This window comes from Loxodonta africana, chromosome 18, assembly GCF_030014295.1.
Source record: "Loxodonta africana isolate mLoxAfr1 chromosome 18, mLoxAfr1.hap2, whole genome shotgun sequence".
Taxonomy (NCBI): Eukaryota; Metazoa; Chordata; class Mammalia; order Proboscidea; family Elephantidae; genus Loxodonta; species Loxodonta africana.
Genome location: NC_087359.1, coordinates 53,633,029 through 53,643,265, shown reverse-complemented (window position 1 = coordinate 53,643,265; position 10,237 = coordinate 53,633,029). Strand labels below are relative to the sequence as shown.

The window sequence follows — 10,237 nt, the reverse complement described above, 5'->3', positions numbered from 1 at the left end:
GCAGTGTATAAGAGTTCCAGTCTCTCTGCAGCCTCTCCAACATTTATTATTTTGTGTTTTTTGGATTAATGCCAGCCTTGTTGGAGTGAAATGGAATCTCATCGTAGTTTTAATTTGCATTTCTCTAATGGCTAATGATCGAGAGCATTTTCTCATGTATCTGTTAGCTGCCTGAATATCTTCTTTAGTGAAGTGCGTGTTCATATCCTTTGCCCACTTCTTCATTGGGTTGTTTGTCTTTTTGTGGTTGAGTTTTGACAGAATCATATAGATTTTAGAGATCAGGCGCTGGTCGGAGATGTCATAGCTGAAAATTCTTTCCCGGTCTGTAGGTAATCTTTTTACTCTTTTAGTGAAGTCTTTAGATGAGCATAGGTGTTTGATTTTTAGGAGCTCCCAGTTATCTGGTTTCTCTTCGTCATTTTTGATAATGTTTTGTATTCTGTTTATGCCTTGTATTAGGGCTCCTAAGGTTGTCTCTATTTTTTCTTCCATGATCTTTATCGTTTTAGTCTTTATGTTTAGGTCTTTGATCCACTTGGAGTTAGTTTTTGTGCATGGTGTGAGGTATGGGTCCTGTTTCATTTTTTTGCTAATGGATATCCAGTTATGCCAGAAAAATATGGAACGCTTCACAAATTTGCGTGTCATCCTTGCACAGGGGCCATGCTAATCTTCTCTGTATCGTTCCAATTTCAGTATATGTGCTGCCGAAGCGAGCACCTAATTTACTTTTTGAACCTTCCAATGCACTCAGGTCAGAGCTGTCATTATTACCCAATTACAATGACGCTTTGAATCACGAAGTTACGTCTGCACGCACTACAAGCACGCACTGTTGTTTTCATTGCTGCCAGTGTTTTTATAGTCACTGACTTTGTCAAAAGTTCTGGTGTTTTAGCTACAATATTGTGGTGATTAGTATTTGTGACCCATATCAATAACTTTTTTTGAGAATGAAGTAGTAATTAAAGGAAAAGAAGGAGAAAAATCAAAAAAGGCTTCCACCCAATTCTTCAGACATGGATTGGACTGGGCAATGGGTTGGAGAGGGATGCTGGTGAGGAGTGAGCTTCTTGGATCAGGTGGACACTTGAGACTATGTTGGCACCTCCTGCCTGGAGGGGAGATGAGAGGGTGGAGGGGGTTAGAAGCTGGCGAAAAGGACACGAAAAGAGAGAATGGAGGGAGAGAGCAGGCTGTCTCATTAGGGGGAGAGTAATTGGGAGTGTGTAGCAAGGCGTACATGGGTTTTTGTGTGAGAGACTGACTTGATTCATAAACTTTCACTTAAAGCACAATAAAAATCATTAAAAAAAAAACAAAAGGCTTCCGCTCAGTTACTAATAACGTTGTAACTAATGATGTAATTCAATGTAGAAAGATTTTACGATTGTTAGTATTCATATAATCTACGAAATATTACATTGAAGAAAATTACAACTCTATTTATCACACATTATTGTATGATTAAGATTGATAGTAAACACTGAGCATTCTGTATGGTCCGGTATGGGAAGAGGTCCATGGGGGGAGTGACATGAGATACCGCACTGGGTGATGCCAATCCCAGTAACACCACTGCTTCCCGGGCTACTGTTGTTCCTTGCATAAATGGCTAACTCTCAATTAACTGGAGTAAAGAGACACAGGGCATGGATGGAAGTCACTGATAATCCCAAATCACAGATAAAATAAAGCTGTTGTTAACCCCCCATTATATGTTATCAGATTACTGTGATTAAGGGGAACGCTGAGCCTGTGGTTAAGGGGAGCACTGCTCACTTCCCCGAAGGGGCTTGGAAGCTGAACAGGGAATGACGAATGCAACTGCAGAAAGGATTCTGCCTTGGGCTCAGGAAGCTGGGGTGGGGAAGGAGATCGGAGGTGGGCTTTTCGTGCTGAGGCATGGATAGGGGCTTACCGGACCCTCCAACATCAAATCCCAGACATTCTTCCTTCACGGAAGAAACCTCTATATACCCTAATCACTTCTGCTAAGCTTTGGGAGAGGTGAGCACATCTCAGTCTTAAAAGTATTTTAACCAGAGTTAACACATTAATTGGAGTTCCTGGGAGATGCAAACAGTTAAGATCTTGACTACTAACCTGAAGGTTGGAGGTTCAAACCCATCCAGAGGTAGCTCAGAAGAGTCCTAGCAATCTGCTTCAGAAAATTCACAGCCTTGGAAACCCTATGAGGCAGTTCTAGTCTATCCTATAGGGTCGCTGTCATGGATTCAATTGTGTCCCCCCAAAATATGTGTCGACTTGGTTAGGCCCCGATTTCTAGTATTGTGTGGTTGTCCTTCATTTTGTGATCTGATGTAATTATCGTGTGTGTTGTCAATCCTAATCTCTGCCTGTGGTTCATGAGGCAAGATTAGGTTATGTTAAAGAGGATGAGGTGGGATGAAACACCCTTACTCAGGTCACAGCCCTGATCTAATGTAAGGGGAGTTTCCCTGGGGTATAACTTGCATCACTTTTTATCTTACAAGAGATAAAAGGAGGGAGAAGCAAACAGGAGGACTTCCTACCACCAAGAAAGAAGAACCAGGAGAGGAATGTGTCCTTTGGACCCAGGGTCTCTGCATTGAGAAACTCCTAGACCTCAGTGAAAATTGACGACAACAACCTTTTCCCAGAGCCGACAGAGAGAGAAAGACTTCCCCTGGAGCTGGCACCCTGAGTTCAGACTTCTATCCTCCTAGGCTATGAGAGAATAAATGTTTGTTAAACCACCCACTTGTAGCAGCACCAGAAAACTAAGACAGTCACTATGAGTCAGAATTGACGTGACAGCAACGAGCTTTTCAGAGTCTGTTATACTGTTATTTATTTGTTACCTTTCCAACTCCCCTACCAGACTGGAAACACTGTGAGGGAAGGAACTGTGTCTAATTCACTTTATGGCCCCGTACCCAGCACCTGGCATACCATAGGTGTTCAACAAAAGTATGTTGGGTTAATGTTTGTTGAATTTAGCAATTAAAATATATCATTAGTTGTTAGGGAGAATTTCTAGATGGCTGTCATCTGTACCTCTTTTACCTTTTCCAGGATTTCGGGAGCAACAGGAGCCTTGATCCCTAAATTCATCTCTTCCCCAGGACCTGGACAGCTCAGGGGAAACCCTAGAAGCCGTTGGAAGATGAGGAGCCTAAACTAAAGGAGCTGAGTCCCTAATGCTGCCAGTGACAGGGACTCACTCAATTAAGCTTGTTGGGGGATGAGGAAGGAGAACCCAAGGAATACTTCAAAACATCCTGCTTCCTAAATCCCAAAGTAAGCATTGCCAGTCTGATCTGGACATGGGGCTCATCTTCTTTGGAAGCAGAAGCATGGACAAAAGGACTTTGATCACACTTTTCTTCCTTGGCCAGAAAATTCAGCCTCAGCCAGGTCAGCTTTATGTGCACTGACATTCCATGTTCCAGGCCTCTTGGTCCATCCACCATAATTAAGCAGCCACAATATCTCCATAAAGGGCAGGTAATTGCCACAAACACATGATCAGGAGTTATTCTCTGTTACCTGTACATAAATGTTCCTACTCAATGTGTAAAAGTACCTATGCTATGACTGAATGCGCTCTAAGTTTATGGCTGTAGCTGTTGGGTTGCTGTAGCCTGTGGTTTTATAGCCCTAATTTCATAATAAACCTTAGTTTTAATTTTCCTCCTTCTACCCTGCAGCCAGAGTCTCCTGGATGTGGGGGAAGGGAGAGAGTTCCTGCACAATTGCTCCAGGCCACCTGTCACAGCAAAAACCCTTGCTAGAGCCAAGCCAACCCACCTGCTCCTTCATCAAAGAGGAAGGTCACCTACCCTGTGGGGAGGAGGCCTGGGCAGCCCAGATGCCCTCCGTGTCAGAAGCCTGAGCCTTGAAAGCGGCAAGTTCGCTCTGTAAATGTACCAGGGCAGTGCCAGCTGTTCACAGGCCCAGGAGATGTCCAAGCTGGGGCAAAGGGAAGGCAGGGGCCAGATAAACAGGTCAGGAGAAGAAAGCCTGACAGTTCCAAGACCTGACCCTAACCATAGGCACAGCATCATTAAACAAGAGCAAAGAGAGGAAGCAGGTTGCTAACTCTGCTGCTGTCTGTGGTGCTGAATCATTCCCGTAACCTCAGCCCTGAATGTTTCTTCTCACCACAGGGTCTGGTGACTCGTAGCCAAGCTTCCATTGCTTTTATTTCCTGTCTTGATGAAATTTTAGCAATATTTATACTGTTGCAGAACAAAAAGAATCATGTCTAGTGCTTCACAACTGATGCCATTGGTTTCAAGTAATTTGGACAATTACATTGCATTTTCAACATTTACATGCAAATGTTTTCCTTTGGGAATTTTGGGGGCTCCTTCCCCTACACAACGTTGCCACTCACATAACCCCTATCTATGATGTAGAAGTGAGAAGTGGTGGGAGGATGGACTCAGCAGGAGCAACTGGGTGAATAAAATTGATCCCAGCAGGATGGCTTCCCTCCTGCAGATTTACTATTCTAGGGAGCCACCAAACGACCCTTGTGGAGCAGAGCGGGTTGTTTGAACATTTCCAATTTTACAAAGCTAGTTAGTGTGACAAGAAACTTCCCCAAGAGGCAAATTTGAGATCTGGAGGGCAAGGATGAGGAGACAGAAACCCTACCCCAGCTCCACTTTCCAGAGAAGACAGAAGAGGGAGTCTACCCAGAGAGGAAATCTGGTATTTCATCTGCTTCAACCAAGACAGGGGCTGCAGATTAGAAAAGACGGGAAATTTGAAAGGACTCAATGACAGATTCTTTTAGGCCCATTCTCTTCCTATCCCTAGACCTGCCACTTACTTCCTCCTGCCAAGGTTCAAAAGTTTAAAAACTATGTTTTTATTTTTAAAACTTTTTTTTATTGTGCATAGGTGGAAGTTTACAGAGCAAATTAGTTTCCCATTTGACAGTCTGTACATAAAGTGTTCTACAACATTGGTTTCATTCCCCCACAATGTGTCAGCGCTCTCCCCATTTCCGTCCTAGATTCCCTGTTTCTGTTCATCCTGATTTTCTATCCCTTCCTGCCTTCTCATCTTTGCTTTTGGGCAAATGTTACCATTTTGATCTTGTATGATTGGTTGTTCTAAGGAGCACGTTCCTCTCGGTTGTTATTGTTTATTTTATGGGCCTGTTTATAGTTTGGCTAAAAGGTGGTCTCTGGGGATGGCTTCAGTTCCAGTTCAGAAGAATGTTTTAGGGCCATAGTCTCAGGGGTTCCTCCAGTCTCTGTCAGAGCAGCAAGTCTGGTCTTTTTTTTTTTTTTTTAATTTGATTTTTTGTTCTACAATTTTTTTCTCCCATTCTGTCTGGAACCCTCTGTTGTGATCCCAGTCAGAGCACTTGGTAGTGGTAGCTGAGCACCATCTATTTCTTCCAATCTTGGGGTCACGTAAGCTGTGGTTCATATGGTCCATTAGTCCTTTGAATTAGTTGCTCCCCTTTGTATTTGGTTTCTTTCACTCTCCTTTTCTCTGGATGGTAAGAGACCAATAGATGTAATGGCTGCTTGCAAACTTTTAAGAGCCCAGATGCAACTCATCGAAGTCAGATGTAAAGCTTTATCTTTACGAACTGTCATGCCAGTTGTCATCGAGGACCCCTGAGTCTGTGGTCCTGGCACTTATTTTGAAGTGAGCCAGGCATTGCACCGCTAGACCTCTGCTTCCATATCTGTAAAACTAGTATGATAATAATAATTCTTTCTGCACAGGATTCTTAATAAGGATTAAATAATAATAAATGCAAAACATCAAAGCATGATGAGGACTCAATGAACGTTGGATTCTTTTCTGTCTTTTCTTTGCGCCTCACTAGTCTCAGTTTGACAACGAAACTTTGGACACCTACTCAAAACTCCAAGAAGGCAAAGACCACTTGAACCTGAGATTCCAGCGTTGCATTCAAGCCAATTCTGACTCATGGTGACCCCATATCTCAGAGGAGAACGGTGTATGTTTCATAGTGTTTTCAACAGCTGATTTTTTGGAAGTGGATCACCAGGCCTCTGGGTGGACTCAAACCTCCAAACTTTCAGTTAGCAGCAAGTGCATTGATCGTTTACACCACTCAGGGACTGCTGAAGTTGAGATTACTGAGGTTCCCACTCCTACCTCACTCTAAAACCATGAGTGGAGAGAAAAGCGTGGCCCTCTGGGGCCAGTTCTAATGCTTTTCAGACTTCTGGGTAAATCTTAAGGTCATGGTGATCAGTTATTAATGTAAGGAACTTTGTCACCCTGTGGAATAGAGCACCAAAAGGGAAGAAAAAAGAGCCGTAGGAGTAAATGAACTGTTGTTCTTTTTCTTCTCTAGATCTCCAATTCTTCTCCATGACACCCTCTGCCTAATACGCAGGGAAGTTTGGAAAAATAAACATAAATAGCAGTCCTGAGCCATGCAGCCAGGGAGCGCACATCAAAAACAGCATTAGGGTTGGGGTGTCCCTGAGAGGAAGTGTCTCCAGAGGAAAACATAATAATGGGTGTATGGAGTGTGGGAGTTGGTTCCATTTAGTGCTAATTTGTTTGCGCTGAGTTACCTTCTTCTATTTTACAGCTTTAGCAGCTCCCCACAAGTTGTGGAAAGGCTAGAGGTAATTGGCTAATTTAACCTAACTCCAGTGGCCCCTCCAGTATCTCTCAATTTGATGCCTAATTTATATTGTGTCAAGGAAAGAGCTCTGACTTCGACATCTTAAGGAGACCAGCTCAATTCATTGGTTCTGGTGAAGTCCCTTTCCTTCTCTGAACTACGGTTACCCAATCTATAAAGTGAGAGGGTTGGACTAAATGCCCTCTAAGCTCCCTTTGGAAACACTGGTGGCGTAGTGATTAAGAGCTATGGCTGCTAACCAAAAAGGTCAGCAGTTCGAATCCACCAGCACTCCTTGGAAACTCTATGGGCAGTTCTACTCTGTCCTATAGGGTCTCTATGAGTCAGAATCGACTCCACGGCAACAAGGTTTCTAAACTCCCTTAGCCCTGATCCTGTTGTATGTATACTCTGGCTTGTACAAGCTGCTTGGAGCCAGGATTTAAATCTTGTACTTTGGCTGTGTCAGCCACATCTCTGAATACAGTACTTGCCACATGTATGCATGACACTTAACAGCTGACAAATGGAAAAAGTATGACTATAATTGGTTTGGATCTAATATGGGTGATCCTTGTTGGTGCCAAGCTCCTTAAGACCATGAAAAACTCAAGTCTCCACAAAGAAGAGGGGGTGTTGACTGAGAAGAATTGGGGGGGGGAATAAAAAAAGACTGGCAAAAGCTAGAAAAAAAACTTGAGAGATTTCCTAAATCCAATCCATCGTTTAACAAATGAGAAAACTAAGGCCCAGAGAGAGTGGAAGACTCTTCTGAGGTTATATGATGACCTTGTCAAGACTGGGACTAGGTGTATGCTTAGGGCTTCCAGCTCATTCTTTCATAATTTAACAAAGAGTGAGACATGGAATCAATACGTTTATTTTTATTTGAGCTTTTCTGCCCAAAATGACAAAGTATGGATCTTGAGAAGCCTTTTCTCAAGGTTCTTTGTTACAGTCGCTGTTGAACAAATTTAGAAAGTAAGGGCTCCCGTCCTGGAGATGGGTTTGCTCACACACAAAAACACACATACACACACACACTTCTCAGCTCTAATCTCCTTTATTGCTGGGCCCTGGTGGCACAGTGGTTAAGAGGCATGGCTGCTTACCAAAAGATCAGCAGTTGGAATCTGCCAGCCGCTCCTTGGAACCCTAAGAGGCCGTTCCACTCTGTCCTATTGGGTCGCTATGAGTCAGAATCAACTTGACAGCAATAGGCTTGAGTCTTTTTGGTTTGCTGAGAGTAAGGAGTCTGACTCACCTCTCTCCAAGAGAAGACCACCTGAGGGCGGGGACCATCCTTTTTCCTCCAGCAGCCAGTTTCATACTGTTTTTCAGTCACCTTTCTGCATCTGAACTTTCTATCTCCCCCTTCAGAGGGTGGCGAAAATGGTTTGCTCTCAGCTACTAACCTAAAGGTTGGTGGTTCAAATGCACTCAGTGGTACAGTGGAAAAAAGGCCTGGGAATCTACTTCCATAAAGTCTACAGCCATGAGGACCCTGTGGAGCTTAGTTTCTACTCTCTAACACACAGGGTTGCCATGAGTTGGAATTGACCTGATGGCAATGGGTTTTTTTGTTTGTTTGTTTGTTTTTTTCAGTTCCCCTAACTTCTTCAGGTTAGGCCTCTTCCCAAAACAAGAAGGTCTCCCTCACCAGCCCAGTAATTCCGTAAGAAAGATAGCCACAATATCATGTCGGGCTGGGTACTCCTCCCTAGCAGGCAGGCAGAGGCATCTCTAGGCATGACAGGCAAATGCCTGTGTCTTCCTGTTATTCCTCAATAGTTAGCATGATAGTGTAAGCTCAGAGGAAGGGAGTAATTAGAAGAAAATTATACTCGGGCAAGGAGTCCTCTCAGGAACCAGACACCTTCCTAAACGCGCGAAGAAAGTATAGCACCCCAGGAGCTGGAAATCTCTCGTTACATTTTTACAAGTTCACATCCTCCTCCTACTCCTGAAACATCTCATTATTCAGTGTATCCAGTGCCAGGAAAGTGTCTGGGAACCTTGGTGCTAAGCTGCTAATTGAGGTCTGTGACTGGGTGGGAAGGGGCAAGGAAGGAGGAGTTACAGTGCCACAGAGAAATTGTTCCAGGTTTTCTTGCTTGCTGGGGTCCTGAGGCTGGGCTCTGTCTTTACCTCCACCTTGATGGCATAGCTAGAAGCAGGAGCCAAAGGACTCAGAGGGTCCGAAGGTAGACGTGATGAGGTCCTGAGAGGCCAAAAGGTCCCACTCTAGTTTACTATAACAAAGATCAGGCTAAATGCTCTAATGTCACCCAAGCCATTCAGGGCTCTCAACTTGAGAGGGATGCCCCCAAACTCTCACCTCTGGAGCATAGAAAGGCAGCACTAAGCAGGACTTCAGAAAATCATTTAGTCTAATATTCTCATTTTACAGATGGGTAGATTGAGAACCAGAGAGATTCACAAGGCAATTTAGCTTTGAGGTCCATTTCTCCAACTCAGAATTCCCAGTGCCTGGTCAGGAGAGAGCCACCACAGTAAAGTGGAGAGGGCTCTGGAGTCAGACAGGGTTGGTGTTCAAATTCTGGCCCTCCCACCTGAAAAGGTCTGTGTTCTTGGGCAAGTCACTTAACCTCTCTGAGTCTGGTGGTGATGGGTTATTGTGAGGCTTTAATGAGATAGCATAGGTGGAAGTGCTTCATACATAGAAGATAGTCAGAGAAGTAAATTCTCTTTCCCCAGTCTGTATTTCCTCTGACCAGCAGTCCACCCCAGCTTCCTCTTGATCCGGACCAGCTCCTTTGTTCTTCTCGTCAGCCTGGAGGTTGTCAACCCTCAGTTTTCCCGCCTGGACTCCCTGTCCCCAGAGCAAGTCAGGATTGACGATAAGCGTTCTTCAGTCCCTTCTGAGCCCTCTACCTCTCTGGCTCCATCCTTTTTTTGTCTTTGCACCCAGCTCCAATGGGCAGCAAAAATTCTTACGTAACCAAGAGGAAGTAGGGAGCAGAGCACAGGTGGGAGGAAACAGACAAGGTCAGTGTGCTGGTCCCTTTGTTCCAGGAAAATAAGTGTAATTTCCATTCCTTTCCACGGGAAGCTGGGTACAAGAGTGAGCGTGGCTGCAGCCAAGGTGTTGCCGTGGTGAGTAATGGCCCTAGCAATGGCTCTGCCCTCAGCTTGCACCTCATGGCCCAAAGATGAACTTAGGGCCAGTGAGTCGTGAGGGGGTGAAGGACAACGGCTTCAACTCAGCCATGGGCCCCTCACCAGCTCCTCATCACCCTGCTTTATTTCTCTTCCCCAGGGAGCCCTCCAAACCTCGTTTCAGAGGTGCTGCTAGGCTCATTTGATTCACTGCACAAGGGGGAGACAGAGGCGCAGAGAGGGAAGGGGCTCCCTGAAGCCTCACAGCCGCTCAGAACCCGGCATCTTCTGAGCCACAGGTGCTTGCTTTCTCCTACAGAGGCCGCAGGGCTTTCTGACCCTCCCCTAGGCCCTCCCACTAGGCCATGCACTTATCTACAAAGGAAAGAATTAAGGCCCAGACAGGGTTTGAATGTCATCTCACTAATTGTGTGGCTTTAGGAAAATTACCTATCCTCAATTTTCCCATCTGTAAGGGTGATAATGGTAGGATTT

At 44.7% G+C, this 10,237-nt stretch overlaps 1 non-coding gene across 1 annotated transcript; it reads right to left on the bottom strand.

Moving 5' to 3' along the window:
• Positions 1–616: 616 nt before the first annotated feature.
• Positions 617–723, bottom strand: LOC111751806 (U6 spliceosomal RNA). Its single transcript, XR_002786888.1, has one exon. It is a non-coding gene; the product is annotated as a U6 spliceosomal RNA (small nuclear RNA).
• Between the last annotated feature and the right edge of the window lie 9,514 nt (positions 724–10,237).